This window comes from Macrotis lagotis, chromosome 4 (genome assembly GCF_037893015.1).
Source record: "Macrotis lagotis isolate mMagLag1 chromosome 4, bilby.v1.9.chrom.fasta, whole genome shotgun sequence".
NCBI lineage: Eukaryota > Metazoa > Chordata > Mammalia > Peramelemorphia > Peramelidae > Macrotis > Macrotis lagotis.
In genome coordinates, this window is record NC_133661.1 from 34089076 (window position 1) to 34101881 (window position 12806).

The following is a 12806-nucleotide window of genomic DNA, read 5'->3' on the forward strand; positions in this document are numbered from 1 at the left end:
GTATACCATGGAAACAAAAAATAAATAAATATATGCTTTTGCTTTTTCATTGGAAAAAAAAAAACAATTCTCCCTTCTCCAAATTTCCCTATTACTCTTGAGGCTACCACCACCCTTTCAGTCACCTAGACTTGCAATCTGAGTATCATACTTAGTTCCTTTCTCTCTGATTTCTCCATATCCAGTCTTTTGTCATTGCCTGTCAATTTTATCTTCATATCTTTCCAGTTGCCATCTCCTCTCTACTGATATGACATGCAGTCTTTCATCACCTCACAGCTGAAATATTGTTTTTTATATTTTAAGTATATATATATATATATATATATAGAGAGAGAGAGAGAGAGAGAGAGAGAGAGAGATAGATAGATAGATAGATAGATAGATAGATACAATATATTTATAAAATATGCCTGCCCCAAGTCCCTTCCTACTCCAATTCATTCTCCATTTATCCATCAATGTGATTTCCTAAAGCACAGGTCTGATCACATCACTTCCCCTGGCTCCTTCTTGCCTCCAGGATCAGAAACAAAGTCATAATTAGCATTCATAATCTTTCATAAGCTGCCCCCATCCCTTCCAATCTTCTCACTCCTTACACAGTCTGTTGAGGAAATCATCACCATCAAGGTTTCTACTTCAAGACTCCTCATTCGTCCTCATCCCAATAACCAATCAGCTATCAAATCTGGTAGTGGCCTTTAGATCCCTTTTGCTCATTATTTATGGACCATTTCCCACGGTTCAACTCCCTATCATCTCTCACCTCAACTTAAGTTAAGAACCTCTTAATTGGTCTTCCTACCTCAATTCTCTTCTCTTGCCAATGTATCTTAGTGATGCTCAAATTCTTTACCCAGAGGGTCTGGCTCTTGTCACTCCTATACTTAATTAATTCGAGTAGTTCATTGTTGCTACTAGAATAAGATATCAAATTTTCTTTTGGACTTTTGAAAACATTCACAACTTCAACTCATTCTGTCTTGCTGGGCCTTCCCACACTGACATTCAGCCAACCTGTGTGAGCCGTTGGTTTGGAAGATACTTTCTCATAGCTTTGTCTCATATAATTCTTTATTTCCTCTTTGAATCTGCTGAATCTGCTAGTGCCCTTCCTCCTAAGTTTTCCTTTTGTATTTATTCTATATGCACTTAAATGCTTATGCCTTTTCCCCCTGATAAACTGGTTGCTTCTTCTTTATATTCGTGGTCAAACAGAGAATCTTTATTAATTCTTATTTCTTTAATTCAGCTTAAATTTCTTGATTGCCTAAAATTCAGGAAGATTTAGAGCCTCCTTTTTTCAACCTTATCTAAATTATTTGAGCAATTTTTGAGCTATATTTACTCACTAGAAATCATGAAAACTTAATTATTTTAAACCAAACACATAAGAATAACTTTGTTGATTTCTTTTTTTTTTAGGTTTTTTTGTAAGGCAAACAGGGTTAAGTGGCTTGCTCAAGGCTACACAGCTAGGTAATCATTAAGTGTCTGAGACCATTTTTGAACCCAGGTACTCTTGACTCCAGGGCCAGTGCTTTATCCACTATGCCACCTAGCCGTCCCCCTCACTTTGTTGATTTCAATAGGACTATTACTAAAAATTATTTATATATAAATACTTTATGTTTAGGAATAAAGTGTGAATGTATTATTTGTTGCCCATAAAGGAAATAAAACATTTGTTCTTCCAATGTAATTAAATTTTCATAGATATTTTAGATAACTTGGCATTGATACTTTTGCTCATGAAAACTTTTAACACTTGAAAATATGCCCTTTAAATGAAGCTGAACCAAACCAACTTTTAGGCTCTGTATTTGGTCTAGTATTTTGCAAGAAAATAAATTATCTGTATTTAATTTGGCATGGTGTTCAAAAATACTTGTATTTATATTGCAGAACTGAGCATAAGAAAGTCATAAACTTAACTTTAATTAAACTGAAAGTCAATTTCATGGTCTTGGTTTGGAAGGAAGCTCAAAGATTATCCAGCTCAACTTGCTAATTGTACACATCAGAAAATTGAGGCCAGCAAGGGTGAGTGACTTGCCTGTGGTCACACACAAGTCATCTTTAGAATCTATTTTTGGATGTCATGATAATTGCTACTTTTTTTTAGAATATTTCTTTTGATCTATTATATGTGGAGATTGTATATACTTTTTCTTGGCAAAGGCAATGAAAATTAAGCGTCTTGCCCAAGGTCATACAGCTAATGGTCTCAGACCCGATTTGAACTCAGGTCCTCCTGATTCCAGGGCCAGTGCTTCATCCATCCATTGTTGGGTTATCAAGAGCTTCTTAAGAGGTCTGTAAAAAATTAACCAGGTATACTACTGTGTCTATACCCTGAAGAGATCATGAAAAAAGCGTAAAAACATCACTTGTACAAAAATATTCATAGCAGCCCTCTTTGTGGTAGCAAAGAATTGGAAATTGAATGAATGTCCATCAATTGGGGAATGGCTGAACAAAATGTGATATATGTATGTTATACAACACAATTGTTCTACTAGAAACCAGGAGGGATGGGAATTCAGAGAAGCCTGGAAGGATTTGCATGATCTGATGCTGAGGAAGATGAGCAGAACCAGAAAAACTTTGAACACCCTAACAGCTACATGGGGTTTAATGATCAACCTTAATGGACTTGCTCATTTCATCAGTGCAATAATCAGGGACAATTTTAGAGTATCTGTGATGGAGAATACCATTTGTATCCAAAGAAAGAATTGTGGAATTTAAACAGAGACCAAAGACTATTACCTTTATTTTTTTTTAAAAAATATCTTATGATGTAATTTTGGTATCTCTTATATTTTGTTTTTTTCCTTAAGGATATGATTACATATTCCATTTTGATCAATGTATAGCATGTAAACAATGTAAAGATTATCAGACTGCCTTCTGTAGGGGGTGGGGAGAGGGAAGCAAAATTGGGGGAAAAATTGTAAAATTCAAAAAACACTAAAAAAATTTTTTTTAAATTAACCAGGGGGCCGGCTAGGTGGCACAGTGGATAAAGCACTGGCCCTGGAGTCAGGAGTACCTGGGTTCAAATTCGGTCTCAGACACTTAATGATTACCTAGCTGTGTGGCCTTGGGCAAGCCACTTAACCCCATTTGCCTTGCAAAAACCTAAAAACAAAAAACATATAAAAAAAATTAACCAGGTATGAGAAAGGAGGTTTAACCACCCATAAATAGATTAGCAGAATCAAAGCTGACCATCTGAACCATTTTGAAAAGGAGAGACAGTTGTGCATGGATGTTCATCCTTTGTAACATTTGTATTTGTTAACCTGAGGATGCTATAAAAGTGAACCTACAGACAATGAATTTATATCACCATACTAAAAAAACTCTTCTACAAAAAAAGTTCATCAGCTGAGTGATATAAAGAATGTTAAATATAAAATGAAAATATTAGAATAATGTCTTGTTCTAGAACCATTTCTAACAACTCTATGCGACAAAATGACAAGAAAATGTTATAATAAAGGTTATAATCATGATATGCCAGAAATTCCCTTTCCTTCAGAAGCATAACCAATGAAAAATCCCTGTGATAAAAATACAGATCTCAAAATATTCTTTAAAAAATTTTATGTATTTATTTTTTAGCATTCATTTTTTACAGACCTCATTTAAAAAAAAATTTGAATTCCCAATTCTCTTCCTCCTTCCAGCCCATTTCCTACCCTTTGAGAAGGCAAGAAATGTGATACATATTATACTTTGTGAAATCATGCAAAACATATTTCCATATTAACTATGTTGCAAAAGAACAACAAAAAAAGCGAGAAAAACAAAGTGGAAAAAGTATGCTTCTACACTCAGAATTCATCAGTTCTCTGGAGGTGAATAGCATTTTTCAAGATGAGTCCTTTATAATTGTCTTTGATTACTGAGTATTTTAGAGTAGCTAAATCATTCACAGTTGATCATTTAATATTGCTTTTACTTTGTAGGGCGATCTTCCTGTTCTGCTCACATTACTTTGCATCAGTTTACATAAAGTCTTTTTAGGTTTTTCTGAAACTATCCCCTATCATTTCTTATGATGTAGCAGTGTTCCATCACAAATATAAAGTTCAATTCAGACATTTTCCAATTGATGATAGGTGTGTAGTAGTAGTAGTAGTAGTAGTAGTAGTAGTAGTAGTAGTAGTAGTAGTAGTAGTAGTAGTAGTTTGGGTTTTTTTAGCTGTATGCCCAATTTATTGATTTTCTTTTTTCATGTGTTTAGAGATATACATCTTCCCCTCAGGACTTCTTTGTTTTCATTTAATAAATTTTGGTATGTTATCTCATTTTACATTAATAATGAAATTATTAAATTATTTCTATGACTCATTCTTTGATCCACTCATTCTTTAGGACTAAATTAATTTCCAATTAATTTGTAATTTGATCTTTCAAAGTACTTTATTAAATATAACTTTTCTTACATTATGTTCTGAAAAGGATGCATTTAATATTTTTCTATATTTGTCCTTATGGCCAAATACATGACCAATTTTTTTAAAAATGCCATGTACATCCGAGAAGAATGTGTATACCTTTCTATGCCCATATAATTTGCTCCAGAGGTCTCTCATCTCTTAATTTTTATTCATTTTGATTCAACTTTCTTCTTACTTATTTCTTAAATGAATCTGGTCTGCAAGGACAAAATTGTGGTCCCCACTAGATTAGTTTTACTGTTTATTTCCTCCTCTGACATTAAACTTTTCCTTTAAGAATTTGGATACTTTATCATTTGGTGCATATTTGTTTAGTGTTGAGATTACTTCCTTGTCTGTGGTATCTTTTAGCAGCAGACTTTAGTTTCTCTGATTATCTTTCAATTAGGTCTCTTTTTGCTTTTGCTTTGAGATCATGACTATCACCTCTGCCTAATCTTCAAGGGAAGACATCAATTAGCAACATGGGAATACTGGAAATGGTTCCTACAGGAATTGATATTTTGAATTTTGAAGGGAGCCAATATAATAAGAACTTAAGGGGAAAGCCTAGGGCATTTGTCCAGAACAAATGCATGAAATCACAAAATGAGCATTGGGTGTAAGGAGCAAATTGCCCAGTGTAACCTGATCATAGAATGTGTGAATAAATGTAAGATGTTTGGAGGGTTAGGAAGGTACCAACTTGTGCCAAATGCTTATTTAATCCTGAATTTAATGGGGAATCAGTAATGTTTATTGAGTAGGATTTTGAGAAGAGAGAGAAAAAAGAAAAATAGGCAAGAATTACCTAAATAAAAGAAAGAAGTTGATTTCCCAAACTAGAAAAAGGATTGACAAATTTTGGGTGGAGAGACCTAGTTGAGACAGGTAGGAAAAAGCCTAAATGAATAGAGTTGCATCAAAGTAGATTAAATAAAATTAGTGTAGGAACTAAATACTAACATATAATAGAAAGAATACTACACATACATACATACACACACACAAAGACATAACAGAACTTTGTCAAATTACAGAATTCATTCATGCCAAAATCCCTATAACATATAAGTATGGAGGGATTTTTTTAATATAAAAATTATTCTCATCTGAAACCAGAAGCCTACATTATATTCACTAGGTAAGCACTAGAAGTTTTACTATCAAATATAGGAATAAAATAAGGATGCTGGTCACATTCCCTGCTTTCATTTGAAAAAGTTCTAGGAATTATGACAATTGAATTAAAATAAAAACAAAATTAAAGGCATAAAGATAGAGAGGAGACAAAACTGTTCTTATTTTTGGTGGCTCCATATGTTAAATATGATTATCCCCATTTTTGTGAAAGAAGAAACTGAGGTTCAGAGAAAGTAAATAAATTGTCCAGAGTTTTACATGTAGTAGTTTCTAAGGTAGAATTAGAACCCAGTACTTCCCCATTCCATATCTGTTGCTATCACTTTTCATTAAGTACTAGATAGAAGGAGTGTCTTTAAACTTAGCAAGACCTGGACTCCGGTACTGCCTCTTTGTTCTTGGGGATAATGGTAAGTTCTTACATTGTGTCAGTGCCCCAAATAATTCCTAGGACTGCAAGTTACAGATGAAGGCTGATCTTCAGGATTGGAATTTCTATACCTAATTTCTAGATACCTAAAATATCATGGATCTGAACAAAAAATAAATTGAACTAAGGCCATCTTCAGTTGTCTTACTGTTTTCCTTTTGTGATATTTCTTGTCAAGGAAAAGGACATAGAGAGGGAAGCAGGAACATTCTTGGATATTTAAATTGGGAATTCTTAGATATTTAAATTGGGAGTTCTTAACTGGAGGAGGATTTGTGAGTTTAGGGGAAAAATGATGACTTAAATTTAGCATTTTCTTTAAGTATAAATATAGGCAATGAACACGCTTTTGAGAAGGGCTTGATAGGTTTCCTTAGACTACTTTCAAAAGGTTTGAGAATCCTTGTTTTAAATATACTAAAAGTGCCTTTGGAGAATTTCATGAGTCTTTCAGGCTTTTTGAAATGCTTGTTTGTCTGTTCTTCATAGTCTACCATCATTGTCCATCTGGTGGTGATTAAATTTTCTTATGAAAGAAATAGTGTTTATAATACTGCCTATTGAAAATCCCTGTACCCTCATGGTACATTAACTTGTTTCCATATAATGGTTTGTCTACTATTTCTGAATAAATTATAGTCAAGAGATTTAAAATCCACTATGTATGAAATCTTACTCCATTACTCCTAGTAACTGTCCTACCTCATTCACAGAGTGTGTTGTAAGGATAAAACAAATTAACAAATGTAAATGTACTTTGAAAAGCTAAAAACACTCTTTGAATGTCAGGTCATCCAAGTGGTCTCATGTAGGTATTTCAAAGACCTCATCATTTAAAAGTGATTTATGAATGGGCTGTTGAGTTAATAGGGGAATGCTGACCTTCAGCTTCTGTGAAATTGTTTCATCCATTTTTATGAGAAGACAAATGATGCAGTTAAAGCCTTGAGGTGGAGTTTTAGCTATACCAGCTTTTCTTTCTTTTTGTTAAAAGGAAGCATAATCTAACTATCCTAAAAAAAAAGGAAACGAGTGTTTTCCAGTGGTATTATTGTATGTTCCCTGTCCTGTCTTTATATTTGGGGAATGTGTTTACCCACCAGCTCCATAATAAGTCAAAACCTCTCTTAATGCCAGATTAACATCTTTCCAGAAACATCTCATGGAGGTGTTGCTAAGACACCTCGAGGGAGATATATATTGCATAAAATACTTAATGTTTCTAATCCGTCATCTTTTTCATAAGTTATTCGGAAAAACAAACAGTTTCAAAGACTTAATTGTGCTGAGTTTCTTTGCAGAACTTATTTCAGATGTAGAATTCAAATTGTTCACTGTCTGGATTAATAGTTGGGAAGAAATAATGTTAGTGCCTATGTTTTGAACTTTTAAAAATGCTTTCATTGATTTAATTATTCAACAATTATTAGTTGAGTCCTTGTTGTGTCAAAACTATTGGAATAACCCCTGAGAGATACAAACAGATGAGTAAACTGGATAGCTCCTGCTCTCCAACAAGACCTTCCATTTATTAAGTGTAGGGCATATGACCTGAGGACTTGTCTGAGTAGCTTTTAGCTCCTTCCTCTTCCAGCACAGCATCTTTTTTTTTAGGTTTTTGTAAGGCAAATGGGGTTAAGTGGCTTCCTCAAGGCCACACAGCTAGGTAATTATTAAGTGTCTGAGACCGGATTTGAACCCAGGTACTCCTGACTCCAGGGCCCGTGCTTTATCCACTATGCCACCTAGCTGCCCTTTAAATTTTTTCTTTTTTAGATTTTTTTCAAGGCAATGGGGTTAAGTAGCTTACCCAAGGCCACACAGCTAGATAATTATTAAGTGTCTGAGGTCAAATTTGAACTCAGGTACCAGCACAGCATCTTTCACAAATTCCTGTTCAACACACTTTGCTACTATAGGGTTCATTCCTCTAAAGAAAGTCCTTTCCCTGGTCATTCATCTTAGAAGCACTTCCATTTAGTGATAAAGCATATAACTTCTGATTTCTCGTTTCAGCCAAAATGGTTGATTTTTTTTTTACCCACAAGGAACAGTGATTGCAAAATTTTGCTCTAAACATTTTCATAGTTTAACAGTGATAGCATGTGTAGTACTTAGAGTGTATAGAAAGATCTAATGTGAGGTAAGAGGTTTATAGAATTCAGGAAGACATTCATAAGTTGGGCACAGTTCTTTTAAGTGAAGTGTACAGTGCTCATAGAAGGGTCCTAAGAGGAAAGGATTTCATAGGATCCCAGTGTTGGAGGGGCCATCAGCGGTCTTTCCTTGAAGCAGGAATCCCCATCCTTCTTAGCCACTCTGTTGGTTGGGAAAAATTGTCCTCATATTGAGCAGAGGCTCTGCTTCTCCCCAGCCTTCTCATCACATCTTGTGAGCCACACACAGGCCGTCTCATCCCTCTTCTACATGACCTCCAGTCTTATGTTTTGTTCACTTACTCCCATTCTGCTCCAGGCTCCAATTGGAGCCTCCAAGTGAGGAGGTGCTCAAGACAGCCAGGCTGGCTCTTCAGCCAAGACTTCTCAACCATCTGTCCTCTGCCGTCAGACCTGTGTGGCTTCCCTCCCAAGGTAGTTAGCTCCTCAAGGGCAGGACAGTCTTTCTGCTTCTGTTTATATCCCCAGCCCTGAGCAGAGTGCCTGCAACAGAGGAAACACTTCATCAATTCTTATTCTTCCAGTCTCTGTCTCCCTTTCTCCCCTCTTCTTTTTGTCCTCACCCCCCATCTCTCTGTCTCCTCTGTCTCTCTGTCTGTCTGTCTCTGTGTCTGTCTGTCTGTCTCTCTCTCTCTATATCTATCTATCTATCTATCTATCTATCTATATACATATATATATATATATATATATATATATATATATATATATATATATATATGTCTTTCCATGTCTGTCTCTTTCTCTCTTTGTCTCTCTATTTTTCTTTCTGTCTCTCATCCAGGATGAAAATCCCCCTTTTTTCAATTCTTACCTGCCATGGTAACTACACTCCTCCGCACACCAGGCTTCTGGATGTGTTCCATCTTCTAGAATGTATGGGTGCTATGAACAGTCAAGGAAATCAGACCACTGGACTTCTTTTCATGCAGCTTCAGATAGCTTGATTTTTTTTTTTTTGGTTGCTTGGAATTCAACAAAATCTTCAGGTATTTTTCACATTTTTCTATCCTATACGTCAGCAATTAATTTTCTTATATTAAAAGATATGAATTATTCATCACTATTAAATTTCATCTTTAAAAGACTAGTTTCCTGAGATTTCTTTTTTGGAAACTGGTTCTACCATCTAATATTTTGGGTATCCTTTCCTGGGTTATAACATCTGTTCATTTTGTTACAATATTATTATTTCTGATATTCCCAATGAGGAGAGCAATGATATCCTACATTAATGTAACGTTCTTGCCAACAACCCTTGTCTTAGTTGTTGCCACTGAAGAAGAGATGCCTAAAGCTTAGACAAATGCCTTAGCCAAGGTGGTTGTTGTTGAGTCTTTTCAGTCATGTTTGACTCTTTGTGACTCCATTTCTTTGGCAAAGATACTGAAGTGGTTTATTATTTTATAGCTCATTATGGATGAGAAAACTGAGGCAAATAGAATTAAAAATGACTTGCCCAAGGCCACTTAGCTAATAAATGTCTGGGGCTGGATTTGAACTTAGGAAGATGAATCTTCTTGACTTCTGGCCCGGCATTCTATCTCTCACCACCTAGCTGCCATTAACCAAGGTTGCACAGCCATTAAATGTTAGAAGCAGGATTTGATCCCAGGACTTCCCTGACTTCAAGTTCATCATTCTTTGTACTCTCTCACATTGCCCCATAAGTGTAGAATGGAGCCACAAACAAACCACCTGCCTTCTCTGGGAACCCTCCAGGCCATCTATCACTGGTGTATGATTCTACCAGTTCTGACCATGCAGCTCAGACTGTGCCATTTAGTCCACAAGTGAAGCTCTGAGAGATTCCTTCCTGAGATTCCACAATTGGGAACTGAGGAAGCCTTCATTCACAGTCATCCTGGAAGGGAGTTGAGGTGAGCTGTGTTGGCTCCTGGTGATGCCAACCAAGGTCCAGAGGAGTTAATGTCTCCAGAATCTGATGTGAGGTCACCATGGTCAAGCAGTTGGTGAACCACTGATCTGGACCCAAACATGGCATTCCTCACTCAGGAGAAGCAAGTGTCTGTGGGCCTTATGGATGCGCAGGTGGGCATCTGGAAGGCAGAGATGTCTAGCACAGCCTTGCTGGGTCGGCATCATTGGAGCTGCTCCCAGCTCATCTCCTTTCTCTGCTCAGGTGGCCCCTTGCCTCCTCCAGTGTGGTCTTTTAGAGTAGCTTCTTCCCTGGACTCTTCTTCTTGGGTCTTCCTGCAGACCAGCCAGAGTGTCCAACAGTGTTTCTCTCCAGCTGAAGCCTTCCCTGGGCTGTTTCTTGTCCCCAGAATAAAATGCTATTGCACATGGAGCTGTTCATTATCAAACTCCATAGTAAGTGCACATTCTTCCCTCAGCACTCTTCATGGTGAAACTATAGCAGTCTTCTGAGCCTCTCTCTTCCTCCTGGCTTTTACATCCACTAGCCAGCACTGCAGAAATGCATCTACTCCTCACCTGTCTGGGAAGATTCCTAGCTTCCTGCCAAGGTCTGCTTCACAGTTCCTGCTCAAATAAATGCCTTTGCATCCTTCCCAAGGGCTGTTTGCCCGGCTCCTCTCCTTGGGTGTGCCTGTACCTTTCAGAGCAGGAGCCAGGTGGGTTTGCTCTGTCTGTCAGCCAGCAGAGATCCTTCACAAGTACTTGTTAATTGATTTATTGATTTGTGATCCACTCTCCCTGGAGCCAGCAGCCACAGAGTCTTTGGGAGGCCTACGCTCCTTGCTTTTTCATCTTGGGAGCCGGGACTGGCTCTGCCCCAGGCAGTCCTGGGAGCCACCAGAGCAATACAATTAGTGACAGGGTGGTAGCCACAAATCCAGGACCTCTGTCTACCCCACCTGCTTGTGCCTTCCCTCCCTGGCTGCCTTGTGGCTCATTACTTTATCTTAGTTTTATCATCCTGATTTCTGTACTTCAGGGTGTATATGTTGCCTTTTCAACGGAACATAAGCCTTAGAAAATAGGGAATTTTTCTTTTTTGTCTTTGTTTCCTAGCACCTCCCAAAATTCCCAATTAACAATAATGACTGCCAACTTTTATACTGCTTTGAGGTTTGTAAAACACCTAATATGAGTTACGTGAGCCTTACAACCCTGCTATCTTACAGATAAAGAGACTGAGGGTCATAGAGGTGATGTGGTTTGCCCAGCATCACCAAACCCACCAGTGTCTGAGAGAGGATTAGAATTCAGGTCCTTTGCCAGCCACCTGCCACCACTGAACTGCCTCACAAGAGACACTGAATAAATGCTTGATTATTGATTGACTGATCTAGTGTTAGAATCTTTTAGATTAGCTAAAATTGTAGAATATGGAGCCTCTGGATAAACTAGGTATTCACTCTTAATTATCTGCTCTTTCTCATTTCTTTGTTCCTACCAAATTTGGGCAGAGAGTGTTTTACACTAGCTGATTCCCCTCCCCATTTCTCTGCACAATCACTGTCTGCTATCTGGTGTCCACTGACATCACAAATGGCTCTTGAGGTCATGAATGCCTTCCTCACAAGCCAGTCTACTGATTTTTGTTTTGACCTCCATGTTCTTGCTCTGATAGCCTGACCATGTTCCTTAAACTTTTGAGGCAGCTAACAGTTGGCAGAGTTAATAGAATACTGGGCCTAGAGTTAGACTTGGACAAGTCACTTGACCTCTCTGCCTCATTGTCATAATAGCACCTTCTTTCTAGGGATAATTTTTTTTAAAGTGCCTGTCCTCTTCTCCCTTCTGTTTCCTCAACCATAAAATGAGGGGGTTTCAACCAGCTGATCTTTAAAGACCCTTCCAGCTATAGGACCTCTCTAGGACACCCAATTCACAAATGATGGTTGGTTGGTCCAGATAATGTTCTACTAATACAGAAGTTCCCATTGTATATATGTGGCTCCAATAGCCAGAGAGGGAAAAGACGTTTACAGATCTGTCATAGTCATAGTAAGAAGAGTAGCATTAGAAAGTGCCCCTGGAATACCCTGGCTATGCTGGCCCACCAACCCAGCCAGCGTCTGAGCAGACAGACTTAGAGTGAAGGGAGATGCATCTTGAGTGAGGACATGTGGCTAAGGCTGTAACAGCACATCTCCTCCCTGCCACCATCATTCTAATTATTTTTTAACAGATTTCATTGATGTCTTGTATATGTAACAGAAGCCCCTTAGCCTAAACTTCTGCAGAAATAAAATGTTGTTGGTCCTAGTTTCTACACAAAAATAGACTTGCCCAGTTTGAGCAAAAAAACCAAACCTCTTATGTTTGTTTTCACATAGTCCAGATTTCCCTTTTATTCTTCTTGTTTTTCCTCCTTTCCCAGATTGTCATTCTTTGTAACAATGTATTAAACATAAGAGATAGACAAATTTAGAAAAAGTGATCAATATATTAAAAAAGACATTGTATGTAATGTTCCACACTCTCTTATCTCTGCTTTAGTCCACACTTGTTCTTTTAGGTCTTCATTATTTTTTGTTGTTTGGTGATGATAGATCTTTACATGTATGTTGTTTTGATCATTGGGAATATTGTTTTTCTGGCTGTCTTTTTATTGTCGTGTAATCAAGTTCATTGCTTCTTACAGCAGAATCTATTTCTATTTCACTATAT

The 12806-nt window shown here is 37.2% G+C and overlaps 1 protein-coding gene and 1 long non-coding RNA gene across 6 annotated transcripts in view; one reads left to right on the top strand and one right to left on the bottom strand.

Annotated features, from left to right (window-relative positions):
• The window catches only part of SCAPER (S-phase cyclin A associated protein in the ER), a 381601-nt gene that overhangs the window by 119138 nt on the left and 249657 nt on the right, over positions 1-12806 (top strand). The gene's annotated exons all lie outside the window — the stretch shown is intronic.
• On the bottom strand, positions 8204-9255 carry LOC141520714 (uncharacterized). The gene is made up of 2 exons (XR_012477707.1): positions 9019-9255; positions 8204-8687 (listed from the first exon to the last, which is right to left on the bottom strand). It is a non-coding gene; the product is annotated as an uncharacterized LOC141520714 (long non-coding RNA).